The following is a 13,879-nucleotide window of genomic DNA, read 5'->3' as shown; positions in this document are numbered from 1 at the left end:
GAAATAAAGTTGCAAAGGTATGTTGGAGACAAATTATGGACAACTAGGAATACCAGCCATTAGGAATTTAAACTTGATAGACAATGAGGAGTCTCTGAAAGTTTTGGGTTAGAGGTATGCCACAACCAAAGAAGTATGAAGGAAGGAGAATTGTAGGAAATAGGAAGCTTTTATGAAAGAAACTATTATGATGGTCTAAGTGAAAAGAGATGAGGGTCTGAATTTGAATAGATATACTAAAAAGAGAGAGACTAAGGAAGATTTTTGTGAAGAGAAGTCATATGACCTAACAATTACATATTCGAAGTGTAGAAGAGGAAATTGCAAATGACTGCATAGTTATTTTTTTAAGGTTAAGTGTGTAATTTTTCTAAAAGTATTTCCATATTTGTCATGGTGCACAATAAAAATATCAAAAAAAGGAAAAAACATGAGAAAAACAAACAAACAAGCAAACAGGTGAAAATACTATACTTTGATCCACATTCAGTCTTCATTGCTCGCTCTCTCTCTCTCTCTCTCTCTCTCTCTCTCTTTCTCTGTGCAGATGGCACTTTTCATTATGTCTATTGAAATTGCCTTGAATCACTTCACTGTTGAAAAAAACCATGTCCATTACAACTGGTCATCACATAAACTTGTTACTGTGTACAAAATTCTCTTGGTTCTGTTCATTTCATTTAGCATCAGTTCACATTAAGTGATTCTGGGCTTTTCTAAAAATCAGCCTGTTCATCATTTCTTATAGATTAATAATATTCCATTACATTCATATACTATAACTTATTCATCCATTCCCCAGTTGATGAGCAAATACTCAGTTTACATGATTGCACAGTTATAAGCCTGGATAAATGAAATAATGGGTGATGCCATCAACAGAAATCAGTAAGTCAGAAGGAGGGACAGGTTTTCCTTGTTCCCCAGGCAAATTATAGGATTTAGTGCAGAATACTAAGACATAACAAAAGTTCTCATTCTCCCCTTTTACCAGTGAATTTATTGTTCTTTCCTAATGGAATTTTGGAAATAAGAGATCTGAAAGTCCTATTTCATAAAGAATGAAAATATTGAAGAGATTGTGATACAGTAAGATAGGAAATGTTATGGTGCTTTAAAAACTTTTAAGTTTAAAAAAAGCTTTAAAAACTTTTCCATCATTCATCATTTTCACTGAATTAGTTCTTATTTTAAAATTTAATCAATTCATTGTCTTTTGGTTAGAAGAAGTATCCATCCCAGGCCTTTTTGAAGCTACTCAAAAACATCTTGGCAAATTTGCTTTTCTCTTTTTTCAAGTCTTATTCAATTCAACAAACTTTTATCTATGCCTGTTGTGCAAGGCAGTATATAAAAGAAAAACAAACCAAACAAACCAATCTATAATTCCTGTCCTCAAAGTGTTTGAATTCCACTAGATATAATAATAACATACACATTTCCTTGGAGATAACAAAGGAAAACTGGTATTGGATATTTGAGGGAAGAAGAAAAGTTGAGAGCATTTTCTATTTAAAAATGGCCTTTCAGAGAAAATATTAGTATAACTGCATCAAAGAGGGCTAGTGGAAGTGAAATAACATGAATTTATAGTGTTCCCAGTATGATGTTATGACTTCTTTTAACAGATTTTACCCTTTAGTGAGTAGGGGTAGGAAAGTTGTTTAACTTAGGTATGATCTATAATGAAAGAAGGTCAGGTTTTCTGTGATAGAAGTATAAGAATTCAAAAGATTCAAGTCTTGAGGACATTTGCTTATTTAACTAAGCATCAATACTATGAAAAGAGCAAAGTGAGGGGTGAGGTTGGAAACTGGAAAATAGAAAGGAATTGCATGGAAATTGCAAATGGAAATAGCAAAGGAATTGCAGGAAAGAGGAAGAAGTGGTTTAGGAGGAGAAAGGGAGAGGGAGATTTGAAAGGACAATTATCATGAAGGAGATGAATTTCATTGTTCAATTTCATGGAAGTAAAATAGTGATGATGAAGTCTGTCGTATGACCATTCTTGTTAACCAAGCAAGAGTATAGCCAGAAATGCTAGAAATTGAGTAGTAACAGAAGCAAACAAGGGAATGAATAAAGTGCAAAGGAAAATATTCTAAGTGGAGTTGGGGAGAATGACAGTGGAAAGCATAAAATGTGCCTCGCTCACTTCAGTCTCAGTGTTGATTAGAATAAATAAAGTCACCAGCATTGGAGAGAGTGGACAATTTTGAAGAGACATCTGGAGAAAGCTAGGTTTTTGAGATTAAGAAGATAGAAAGTGCATGAGAAGAGAGATAAGCTGAAAAGAATGTTAATATTAGAGGAGTTCCAGAGAGTACAGTGGAAGAGGAGAGGTATAAGTCTAAGATAGACAGAAATAAGAAAATGGGCAGAGATGGCAGGAGAGATTTTCACCCTACTGACTGTCTAGGAACCAGAGGGTTTCAAAGGGTAAGGGGAAAACTAGTGTTTTCTTGAATTTAATTTATTTGCAAAGTCTCAGTTTCTGTTATTATCTTAGAGTCAAAGATTATGAACTTCAGAAAATCTATGTAATGGGAACTAAATTGTATATAAGCAAAATTATGTGGAGTTTCGTGATGCTTACAAGGATCTTTAGAGCAGTTTTTGATTCCATTTATTTGTCATTATCTAGCCAATAAAAATCCCACTGGCACACATAGGGTGTAAATAGTTCAAAGAATATTTAGATAGGACTTTATGACATAGGACTGTTTTATGGTACATTAGATTTTAAAATCATGTATTTAAAGTTTCTGCAGACATGTGCTTTTTGTTGGGGATATATAGATAAAACACTTGAAACTCCCTCATTTTCTTTATATCAGAAGAAATATTTTAAAACTCTAACCAGAATACTAATCTTTTCTGCTTTGTAGCAATGTATGTTAATACAAAGTCTGAAATGCAATAGAAAACTGGAGTTTCCTATTGATTCACATTGAATTGCCTTTTAAAAGAAGAATTCATGTTCAGGAGGGAAAATGTAAAACATTAAAATGAAAAGGAAGTCAGATTAATAGGAGAAGAATTACAACACTAGGAACAAACATTTAAATACCTTCATAATCCAGTTCCAATTTATATTTCCAGATCCATTTCATATCCCCTTTCCTCCTCCATTCCACATACATCCCCAAACTCTTCCCTAGACATTGTATTCCATCGCCTATCTCCTTGCCTTAGAATCCTTTGCTATGTTATTCAAGGGTCAACCCACTGTCAATGATACCTCCTATAAGCTGTCTTCCTGATTCTTCTACTTGTTAGAATTTTCCCCTAAAATTATTTTATATTTCATTTGCAAACAATTAATGTTTTTACTTAAACAGGCATGCATTATTTTTTTAGAGTGTCTAGCCAGGTAACTTTATTTTCTGTATTTCATGGTGAGAATTTATTAAATACACAATCATAAAAGGTATTTTTTTATTCATTAAATAAACTAAAGCAATATTGACTTTAAAAAAATTAACAACTAAATTTTATTTAAAAATGGAAAAAATTCAAAGATTAAAATCTTCCCTCTAGTCTGAAATATAGAACTTAACTTCGTGACATAGTATACATATACTTAGTGTGTGTGTATATATATTAGCACAATTTCTATCTGGTCACTCTTTTTTTGACCTGGACTTTGATACAGAAGACCAGTGGTGAAGCATAAAGATTAGTGACTAGTGAAGCATTCTTTTGAATTTAAAAAGTTTTACTTCTTAAAAATTTAAAAACCTTAATTTCTTCATACCCAGAGTTCCTATACTATGTTCTATGGCTTTAAAAAAAATATCTTTAGTACTTAGCACAGTGTCTGTTTCATAGTAAGCTCTTAATAATGATTAAATTATGGAGAACAAAGTAGCAAGAGGAATAAAATTAGGGGGGATATTTATTTTTTTTCTTGATTTAATTGTATTTATTTGGATGCCAGGATAGGAGTGGAAAATACTGCCGATTCCTTCTGTTGTTCTGTAATTTCCTATTCTTTGTGATCCCATTTAGAGTTTTTTTTTTGTCAAAGATGTTGGGGTGACTTGCCATTTCCTTCTCCAGCTCATTTAATAGTTGAAGAAATGGAGGCAAAAAAGGGTTAAGTGTGGTGTGTCCAGAGTCACACAACAAGTTAGTGTCTAGGGACTAGCTAGACAGTGTAGTGGATAAAGGGTTGGCCCTGAAGTCAGGAGGACCTGTGTTCAAATCCAGCCTCAGACATTTAATACTTCCTAGCTCTGTATTATTCATTAAATAAACTAAAGCAATACTGACTTTTAAAAAATTAACAACTATTTAACCCCAATTGCTTCAGCAAAAAACCAAACCACTTAACCCCAATTGCCTCAGCAAAAAAACGAAACGAAACCAAACAAACAAACAAAAAAAATTAGTGTCTGAGGCCAGATCTGAACTTGGGAAGATGAAGGGCACCAAGACAAGGGTCTACAAGAGAGTCAGGGACTGAGGAGGGAATTAAGGCCAATTTAATAGCTGTGAAGATGAGTGGGTAGGAAGGAAAAACATAAAATACATAAATGTGATAAAACTAGAATACATTTACAAATTTCATGGACAGATTGTATAGCAAGAAAGAGAAACAAAATAGATAGCTCATGTGCTCTATTGTTAAATACAATTTATAATAAAACAAAGGGAAACCTTCAGCATGTGATGGGGACACCCTGCTGGAGTATTTACCAGAGGCCTTGGATTCACATGGGATTGAGGGAAGGAGATAAGCATTTTTAATAGAGCCTGTTATGTGCTCATCTATAAAATGAACTGGAGAAGGAAATAGTAAGCTACTTCAATATCTTTGCCAAGAAAACTCCAAATGGGATTATGAAGAGTAGGAAAGGACTGGACAATGATTAAATAACAACATTTCTACATAGAACAGGAACAATTTTAAACACTTTACAAATACAGTCTATTTCATTTGATCCTCACAACAATCCTTGAGGTAGGTGCTATTATAATCACCATTTTGCATTTGAAGAAACTGAACCAAATAGAGCTTAAGTGACTTACAAAGGATCAGGTAACTATTAAATGTCTAGGATCAGATTTGAATTTAGGTCTTCTTAATTCTAGGGCTCTATCCACTGTGCTAGAAGGGTTGCAATCTACATCACTGGAAGGAGTATGGTCATAAGGATAATTGGTAGCAGTGACTTTGATTTGGGAAAAGATGTTTCCCAAATTTCATTGGTTTGGATTACATACATAAAGAGTACATAAAGAGGATGTTGTGAGATAGGGCTGGAAGGATGGATTTGAGCATAATAGTAGGACTTTAAATGTCAGGAAAAGGAGGTTAGTCTTTATTTGGTAGCCATGGGGAGCCAAAAATATTTTGTGAGGTTAAAGAATCTTGTTGATGTTCTACATCAGGAATATCAGTAGAACAGTGGATTGAATAGATTGAAATGGGAAAGTGACTAATCAAGAGGTGGGAGGACTTATTAGGATGCTACTTTAATAGCCTAGGTAAGAAATAATGAAGATCTGAAACAAGGTGATAGATTTGCAAATTCTCTTTAGTTACCTCATCCCTTTTCCTCCATGCCTCCTGTTTCTATTATTGGGCACAAACATAGGCCCTTTGAAAAGAGGCTGCTGAAACCTCATGTAGGGTCTTTGCAAAATGGATTATTCCTATGAAAGGTCACTCTGACTGTTAGCTATGCTTGTTTGGCCTTTACTGTACAAAATTGGAGCTCTATGAGCTCACTGGCAAGCAGAATTTTTCTCACAATGTTACATTTTATATCGATAATCAATTAAATTTCTAAGATGCAGTTAAGCTTAAGTACTTTCTATACATAGGGAGGAATTTAGCAGATACTTTTTAAAAAAATGCTTTCATGAGGGTAAAAATTTTTATTCACTTAATAATATACAGTAAATCATAATAGCTGTTTATGACATCTTTGGTCTGTGGACAAGAGTATTCAATAGTACTTGTTTAAATTTATTTATTGTCCTATAAAGTTTATTTTCCACATTTAAAGTGCTGTCTTCTGATTTTCTTAGGTAGGGTAGAAGTGGAAGGGAGAAAAGAGGAAAATAAACATTTGTATAGTGCCAACTATGTTCTAGGCACTGTGCTAAGAACCTTTTACAAATATTATTTTGTTTGATCCTCATAATAACCCTGTGACATAAATGATGTTTTAATCTCCATTTTGCAGTTAAACAAACTTAAGGGTTGCATAGCTAGTAAGTGTCTGAGGTTGAATTTGAACTCAGGTCTTCTTGTCTCCAGGCCCAGTTCTTTATCTACTATGTTACCTAGCTGCCTAAAAACACAAAGAAACAAACCAGATAAGGCTATCATGGGATATAAATATAAATAAAGTCACACAGCCAGCATGGGTCAAAATCAGGAACTAGAAGCACGTTTTCCTGTTTAATCACCATACTGACTCATGTTAAGCTTAATGGCATAAAAATTAGTTCTGAATTATCTTCCTAAAGTTGCCTGCTTTTACCAAGGGCAAGATTTGTGTACTTAGTTAAAGGAATCAGCCTTATACTGTCTTACTTAAAGGTCATATTTGATTTTTTAAATTGGATCTGTGATTTCATTGAAGTACATTGCTCCTAGAAAATAGTTGAGGAACTTCCTCTATTAATACAAATCTTCTGGAATTTCAGAATCTTAGGGATTAACTGAGGTACTGAGCATAGTTATATAACTTGTGAAGACCGTGTATTTTTAAAATCAGCAGGAGTCCAGAGTTCATGTTAGGGGAAAATCGTCAGTCTTTATTCTCAGTGAAGAAGGATCGGAGGTGGAAGAGAATCGTCGATAGCAATGTGTGCAGCTGAGTCAAGAAGCTAGCTAGATCACCAGCCACACAACCAGCAGCCAGGAGAATAGACCCAGGCCCAGTCTCTCCCAGCTTCTCTTCCTGTTCCTGTCTCTGCCTCCACCCACCAAAACCGTCATTTCCTGTACAACACATCAGGACTTGCACAGAGAGTGGGCAGGGACCATTCTTTATCCAATCATGTATATTAATAAGTATAGCCCAATTACTATTTAGCCTCATGTACTTGGGACCTAAGTGCATCAACTCAAACTTTAGCCCATTACATAACTACCATAGGTCTTTCTGATTGTGAGGTCAAGGCTGCATGAACTTTCAATATTTAAATAGGAGGCAATAGTTTTTAAACATGACATCTAAAGTTTATATCTCAAAACTCTAATCATTCATCTCAATTCTTCCCTTTTCTAGCATTTCCTACTTCTGATTTAAGAGATTTTGGAAGAACTTCAGTTTTAGCATGAAATTAATTTAATTGGAAGTTTTTGGTACTTTCCCTGGATGGCATATATATATATGTTCCTGCTATAAAGACAGCAAAATTTATTTCATTTGTAAGAAATAGAAATGAGATTGAGATATTTCAACAGGAGGGACTTCTTTGAGAAGTTAGTTATTAAAAGATGAGCTGCTGAAAGCTTCATGAAGTACAACTACATTCTTCCCTCTTTTACTCCATTTTGATCCCTTCTCATCTTTCAAAAAAAAAAATAATAATAATCTTCTCCTCTCCAAAACTGTTGCATGTCATCATTACAATACTCTGCCATTTTTCAACTCAGTCCTACTTTAGACCTTTGGATCTATTCTTATTTCCCTACCAATCTTACACAAACTCTTCTGGGCCGCATATATGAGGTCCTGTTTTCTAGTCTGCAAACTTTTCCTACTTGGCTGAGACAGAGAATCAACCATGGTAGCATCTGATAGTGCCTTATTTTCCCCCATCACTGAATTTCACATGACAAATTAATCTTTGAAAACTGATATTAATATAGTTGTTTTTTCTTCTACAATTAAATCTTAATTGGACCACATATATACTGTCCTTAGGCAAATGGGTTGCTGCATCTTTATAGAAATGGTTTTCTATGTCCCTAATCAACTCTGCTGAAAATCCCTAGCATCCTTGAACACAAAGCTTTGGTGTTTTTTGATTCATCTTAATTATTACCCTCTCTTTCTTTCAATATTACTTTCTAGTTACTTATTTAAGCATTTGTTATATTTCCCTTACTATAATGTCAGTTCTTTGAGGACAAGAGTTTTTGCATTGAGTTGAGGATGTCTATGCCTTATGATAGAGAAGTATTTAGATATTACAAGAGATAGACTGACATCCTAGTTGGGAAGTTAGGAGTTAGGAAGGCTAATCTTCATAAGTTCAAATCAGACCTTTGACACTTACAAGATGGATGACCCTGAGCAAGTCACTTAAAACTGTTTGCCTTTATTTCCTCATCTGTAAAATGAACTAGAGAAGAAAATGACAAACCATTCCAGTATTTTTGCCAAGAAAATCCCAAATGGTATCACAAAGAGTAGGATGCAACTAACATGAACTGAAATGACTGAACAACAATAAATAACATATGATATTTCATTCAGTTTGTCACCTATTCTTAGTACTCTAAAAATGCTTTGTCATTATCCAAAACCATTCTATGTGTCTCTTTCAAAGAAACTAAAAATGCTGAGATTACCAATGGTGGCTTGGTTTATTAAAATTTAATTAAAAACATTTAAATATTTGTGCACATTTGTTGTTGTTTAGAGTTTTCTGATGTCCCAATATAACAAAATGGATTAAGAAAAAAATTGATGTGGGTTATTTTTGTTTGTTTTGCTTTTGAGAACATGAGTTAAATTGATTCTGATTTTATTTCTATGGAAGATTTAATTCAATAAGGATTATTCTGTTTGCTCAGTGCACAGTAGGAAATCCTTTCTCCTATAGATTTTATGAAAATCAACTTAAGGAGAAAAACCTCAAACCATTTTTTAAACTTCCAAATGAAAGTGGTCTTAAAATGAAATCTACTTTTTTTTTTTTTTTTAAATCTGTTTTCGCACCATTTGTTGTTGCTGCTTGTTGGTTTCAGGGGGTTCTTCAAAGGACTCATGTAACTAATTATTTTCAGGCTTTGGAAAATATCAGCCTCATTTTGCCTGTTATGTTGAAAATTATATCATTGCTGAAATAGAAGTGATAGGCTTACTTTCTAATTTCATTGGATATATTTAGAGGTCTGGAATATTCATCCTAATCCAATCTCCTTCATCACTGATATAAAATCATGTTGGTTCACTTTCTAATAAAGCTCATACCTCCTCATTTTTTTTCATCTTTCAAAAAACTTTTTCTTCTTTGTCTTTTAATAAATATTCTCTTTTAAAATTCTCTTTTTTACTTTAAAAATGAAAAGATTAAAAAAACTGCTCTTATAATTAAAAGTCATTTTTAAATAACCTCAGATGATTGTTTCTATAAATCAAAACATCTTTATGGTCCCATTTCTAAGGCAAGAAAGACAAGCGACTGAGATCCTGCACACTTTACTATAGTCTACATTAATTACCTTCTATTAAAAAATGACAAAGACCTTTTTGAAAGGGAATCTGGCACTCTTTCCACAGAAATGATGGCAGACACCCTACTCTCTGCTGATTCCTTGACACTTCTAATTACCTGTATTCATTTGAAATCATTTCCTTTGTAGAGAGTTATTGGCATGATTTTCAGAGAACAAGAGGAAAATGGAAAACATTTTAGCAAGTTAAGAAAAAAAAATCAACAGTATCATTGTTTGCCGCTTTTGTTGAAACTACCTACACAAGTCACTTGAGGGACATGAAGGTAAATGAAAGGTTATACTTTGCCCTGCACGTTGTTGCTGGTATTTGTAATGTCAATAACTGTAGATGGTTGTCAGGAAACTGAAGAGATAAAGGTCAATAGCAATGACAAATATATCATTGTATGTGTTTGAATATGCAATATCAGTCTAATCTGGCAGGGGGTGGATGGGTGGTGTGGTTCACACCCTGGAAATAGCAATCAGGTGCTATATGTAATCCAGCCATTGTTTTCTTGTCTCCTAGAATAAAGTGGGAAGATTCTTAAATTGAAGACCATTCAAAATATGTTTTTCAATATCCTACAGATATCTTTTGAATTCTAGAGCAAGATAAAACAAATAAAAATGGCAGACACTTTCACTGATTACTCTTTTGGTGGAAATTAAACCCTTTTCTTTTAACCAAAGTAGTAACAAAAAGATCCAATCTTACATATCACTTCATGGAGGTATATACCTCTATGGATTTCACTGCTATAAGCTAAATTAAATATTAACAATCCCTTTCATACTATCTTAGGAAAAAAAAAAATTGAATTGGACTAATGGTAAAACCTTTTACCAAGCCTTGCCTCCTGTTGATTTTGATGTGTTAGAATAAGTAGCCATTTGTATTAAAGAATAAATTATTTACAAATGAAATGCACAATAGCTTATTTAAACCATGTCTCCTAAAAGAGCAGACTTGTTAAAATACATGTTGTCTTGGAGCCAAACCATAGAAGCAAGGAATAGTAGAAAAATCACCCAACTCCCTTAAAATAAATTGTTATTTAACAATAAAAGATAATATTAAACCTTCAAGAATGTGAAAAATAAAAATAAAGAAATGACAGATCTTTTGAATGAATATGCTTCAATGTGGTATGGAGGAACACCTGCATGATATAAAGTCAGTGTGTTTGAAATTTAGGGCTGTTATGTTTTGTGAATATTGCTTTTTAATTTTTGGATGTTAGTTTCCCAAGCCAAAAAGAATAAAAAAACGAAAACCACCATTTTTGAAGTATTCTGGACTTTCTTGGGCACTGGAGCCTTTTTACCTATTCTTGACCCAATGAATCAACCTTCCCTCCTACACACAAAGCATGGAGATACAGAAAAGAGAAATCTGAAATTGAAAGTTGTGTGAGACCAGAAAAAAAGAGCAATAAACTTAGAAGCACTATAAGGTGATTGTATAGGAAAAAAGGCTGGAGGAGAAAGAAAAGTGACCTGGAAAAAAAGAGGAAAATGACTAAGAAAATAAAGGAAAGAGAGAAGGAGAGAGAGACAGAGACAGAGACAAAGACAGGAAGACATATAAACACAGAGAGATAGAAACAGAGAAAGACACATTTAGAGACAGAGGAGAAGAGGAAGAGGAAGAAGAATAGGAAGAGAAAGAGGAAGAGAGACTCAAAGAGAGAGGGAAAAAAGAGAAGGAAAGAAAGAAGAAAAAAGAAGCAGGACAGGAAGAAGAAAGAAAAAAGTTTGAAGAAGAAAAAGGAAATGAAAAAAGAGTCATAAACATATACATACATGTACACATACTTCAGGAAATATGTATGTGTATGTCTATACATAGAGAGATTGTAAAAAGGATGACAGAAAAGCAATCAGAAAGGAAGGAAGAAAAAGAGAAAGAGGAAAGAATTACTGGAGTAAAATCATAAAGATAGAGAAATGATAGAATGAATATGGAAGCTGAGAAAGAGTGAAAAAATGATAATGTTCTGGAATTGGGTTTAAAAATTGGCCCTAGAAACATGGTAAAGGGACCCAGAAGAGAGAAAAAATGTCAACCTAGTGTCAATGCACAAGACTGTATCTGTTCATCTGAACTAAGTATGAGACAGACACTTCATATCACTGTCTCAAAATATAGAAGCAAAAGAAGCTAGCTTAAAAATATTATCCTTGTTTATATTCCCCTATACTAAATAGCCCTCTTTTCCCCCTCTGAAACTTTAAGGAGTTATGCTTTGCAGAAATAAATTTTCTGGGAATCATTGTGTCTTCAATTGTCCCATCTCCTTTCTATTTTCAAATATTGTTCACATCTCATCAAGCAGTTTCTTGCTTTTGTTTCTAAAGCTTCAATAAGTGCTGTTGAAATAGAAAAATAATCTTGCTTAAATTAAACATTTTGTGGGGGAAGGATACTTTCTGATTTTGCCCTCATTTTTCATTTGTAATTAGTTCAAATGTTGATTGCATTTCTGATCTTCAGGTAAGCTTCTAAAATTCTGTGTGCCAAATGATACTGTGCTACATTTTATTGGCTGAAACTAGATACAAAAAATTGAACATTTACTTTTACATCTTTATTTCCTGGAAAGTGATACTTTCTTTATGTAGGTGAACTCCTAACAAGACCAGGAAACAAATGCATTAATCATGTTTTAATATTATATTTTTTGTAATAGCAGTTTGGAAATAAGTGTCAGGAGAATAGTATTGGGTGTTCTCTGATGGAATCTCAATTTCAGTGGCATATATATATATATATATGTGTATATATATATATATATACACATATATATATGGAGATAAAACTCAGAATGATTGATTGACGAGGGAAGGATATAGGATATTTTGGGGATGGCTTAGTAATAAGAATGGAAGATCTTAGTCCCTACCTCCTCTCTTCTCAGTTATAATTCTTACTGTTTTTCTCCTCTTCTCTGAAATTATTTTATAATTTATTCCTTCCTTCTTTTCATGTGATATTCATTTTTTTGCATTCATATTGTTCTCTTCCAGTAGAATGTAAACTCCTCAAGGATAAGAATTGTTTTGGTATTGTGTTTGTACCCTTAGAAGCACCTAGTTCATTATGCCATTATACAATATGTAATACATAAATATTTGTGGAATTGAACTAAATGGAATTATCACTTTTTAAATCTTTTTGTAAAAAATCCCTAGGCCAATATAAATGAATAATTATAATATACAATATCTAAAATTTCACCTTTTTATATTGAAAACTAGGGGACACTTTCCAGTCAGTTCCTTCATTGATGATTTATCTGTAAAAACTATTTAACTTTGAAATTTTTATTTTTTTCCTGCTTGTGTACTCTGTGTTCTAAAAACTGAACCAAGAGATACACATCTTGATTTTATGTTTTTATGTTTTCACTGTTTTTCAGTTTAAGCTTCAATAACAAATTTATGGGCAAATCCATAGAAGTAAAAATTTTCTTTTGTTGCTTTCCCAACTCCACCCTACCCAAACTCAACTAGAGTTAATTGAAATAATTTTTAAGTGGAATAATCAGCTTTATGAGGTGAAAGTGCTGAGAGGTGACTAATTCAGAGGTGGTACTCTGAAAGAGATCAGATAAAGTTTTATTCATATCTACCTTCTCTATTTGTCTATATAAGCAGATAATGAATGTGTGAGGTTGTGAGAAAAAAATATTATCTCTGGCCTTTTGAAAGAATGAGAACAGAATGAAGGTCAAATGCTTCCAGCTCTTGAGAAGGTAAACTAAGTTTACTTATATACACACATATGTACACACACACACACACACACGCATATAGCACAAACAGGAATATAGGAAAAATTTCAATTTGTGACCCTTCACAAATTATTTATCATTTAGCATATCACTAATCTTTGTGTAGTAAAGTGGCATAGTGAATAGAGTCCCAGCTAAAAAAGCAGGAAGACTCATCTTCATGAGCTCCAATCCAGCCTGAGACATTTACTGTATGATCCTGGACAAGTCACTCGTTTACTTGTGTTTACCATAATTCCTCATTAGTGAAAATGAGCCGAAGAAGAAAATGACAAACCAGTTAAGTATTTTTGCCATGAAAACTACAAATAAGGTCACAAAGGGCCAGATAAGACTGAAAAAAATTTCCTCTGACTTTCCTTCTCAAAACTCATATAATCTTACATAGTTCAATAGATTAACAAAACACTCATACAATCATCTTTTGCTCTTTAAACACTGAACTTAAAGATGTTCAAAAGAAGTGAAGCATAATTTTTTTCTTTTTAATGATACTAGGAAATCTGGTATCCTGAAAAAAGAAATTATCAAGGATTTGATAAATGTTCATTAGATTGTAATCTAAATTTAAATATGTAAGGTAGAAAAAATAAAGTAGTTAGAAAAAAAAATAAAGTAGTTAGATGAAGACTAGAAGGAAACATAATAGAAAAGCATGACAGCAGTTAAC

The sequence above is a fragment of the Sarcophilus harrisii genome, chromosome 2 (assembly GCF_902635505.1).
Source record: "Sarcophilus harrisii chromosome 2, mSarHar1.11, whole genome shotgun sequence".
Classification (NCBI taxonomy): domain Eukaryota; kingdom Metazoa; phylum Chordata; class Mammalia; order Dasyuromorphia; family Dasyuridae; genus Sarcophilus; species Sarcophilus harrisii.
The sequence above is the reverse complement of the archived record's forward strand: the minus strand, read 5'-3'. Positions refer to the sequence as shown.